Raw genomic sequence first — 2,379 nt, forward strand, 5'->3', positions numbered from 1 at the left:
CTAGAATTCTGTTATGGTCAAGTGGAATATGTTTGCTTCCATGAAACCCAAACTTCGAAAGTTGGGATAGTTATATGATATTCATGGAACTGAAAATTAATTTTCAGATACAAACAAAGGCTGAAAGATATGAAATATCCAAAGTAATGTTTGTTTGCAAGTATTAGTAAAAGTGTTTACTATGCATTTGACTGTTGGGAAAGGGATCCAGAAGAACGACTGTCATATGATGAAAGGTGAATAAAACAACAACTTAAAGAGAAAGGAAGTGTCCAAAGGGTGTTAGTGTGACTTACACGCCTAGGAAGTCCGGGGCTAACGCCACTCTTAAGTTGGGTGCTTCTTTTGCGAGTAGGAGAAATACTAAAAGTTAAACTGTTAGAAGTATAAAGGCAGAAAGAAAGATGACTGGAATATCCAGCTCATGTATGAATGTCATGCAAGTTTTTGATGTATAAGTAGGCTGGTCAAAGATATAGTTCTTGGGAATTATGGTTAAACATGTTAATCACTAATTCTTGGGTATTGTGAGTTAATCACAAGATACCCGCTTGATTGCATTCTGTTGCGAATCAATGTAAGATCTACTATGGCCTAAAAAGGCTAGCCAGAAATGAGGTTAAGGTATACACAGGGAACATAGTAAATGTTACTATACCTTACATCGATGTACCGCCGTCTATATTTATTTTCATAATTCATTTAGAGTTTTACAAACTCTAGCCCATTGCATCAGGTATCTTGCAAGAAGGTTGTTCATAAGAGAACTTTTTATGTTCGATGTTATGAATAACACAAGGGCCATACTTTCATTATGAATGAGATGTATGTTATGAATATTGATAATAATAAAATACCTCTGGGTTTACTTTCATAATTCATTTTAGAGTTTCATACACTCTAGCCCATTGCACAATGTTTGTTGCAAAAGAGTTGTTCATAAAACCAACAATTGTTGTTAAGTATTATGAATAAGAAGAAGGGCCATGCTTCCACCCAAGATGGGGTGTATGTTATGAATATTGATGGTAATATGATACATCCATAACGCTGACGCTAAATGTCGCGAGACTATGAGAATACCACACATGTGTGGCACTACATTTGGTCACATTGGAGAAACCCGCATGGAAAAATTCCATTATGATGGATTTTGAAGTCGTTTGATTTTGAATCATCTGACACTTGAAACTTTCCTCCGAAAAGTGAAGTGACTGAAATACCGTTCACAGGCCATAAGGAACGAGCAACAAACTTATTGGTGATCACACATTTTGATGTGTGTAGTTCAATAAATATTGTTGCAAGTGGTGGATTTATTTATCTTCTGAAATGACTCAAGTAGATATATGGATATTTACTTGATGAGACGTAAGTCTGGATCTTTCGAAATCATTCGAAAGGTTTTCAAAAATGAAGTAGAAGTTATTGTAACAAGAAAATTATGTTTCTGCAATTCGATTGCACAAAGGAATATTTGAGTTACATGTTTAGCGAATATCTGATGAGTTGTGAAAAGAGTTTCATAACTTACACCTCCCAGAACACCACTATGAGTGGAATGTCTGTGAAGATGTAATCAAACCATTTATGACATGGTAAGATCAAAGATGACATAAATAAATTTGCCATTATCACTTTTAAAGAGTAATGCTTTAGAGACTGCGGCTTTTACACTGAAAAGAGCTCCATCGGGTCTGTTGAAATGATGGCATGGTATGGTACGCCCAACCATGTTATGTCTTTTCTTAACATTTGGAATATGGGGCTTGTGTAAAAGGTTACAAACCTATTCCAAATCAGACAAGTGCTACTTTGTAGGTTATTCCAAAATGTTTGGTATTCCTCCCTCACTATACCAAGGCAAATAGTTTTGCCGCAAAACCGTGTGCTTTTAAAGAGAATGGTTCTTTCAAAAAGGTGAGTGGGAGAATAGTGCAACTCGACAAGATAAATAGTATCTTCGTCATCAGATCAAAGGAAAGAGACCTTGGAAGTAATTACAGAGTTTCCTACCGCGACTGATACGGAAGTCTCTACAATAAAATGTATGAACTTCGGTCGAACTTGCAGCTGAACCACGTAGGCAAGGCTCGTGCAAACCTCTCAGGTGCGCAAATGAGATATTGTTGTTAGACAACATTATACCTACGATAAACAAGGAAGCGTTGATGGGCCCTGACTCCGGAATTGGCTAAATGCCAATACAACCCGAGTTAGTTTCCATATAAGTGATTCAAGATTAAAACCTTGATACACCTTTCGGAAGACTTAGAGTCTAACGAATATTTATGGAACTTAAAACTAATACGGATAAAAATGTTTTATCCATAAAGCTCGACTTGTTGAAATAACAAGTTCAAGAGTTGACTACGATGA

The sequence above is a fragment of the Triticum dicoccoides genome, chromosome 6B (genome assembly GCF_002162155.2).
Source record: "Triticum dicoccoides isolate Atlit2015 ecotype Zavitan chromosome 6B, WEW_v2.0, whole genome shotgun sequence".
NCBI classification, from domain to species: Eukaryota; Viridiplantae; Streptophyta; class Magnoliopsida; order Poales; family Poaceae; genus Triticum; species Triticum dicoccoides.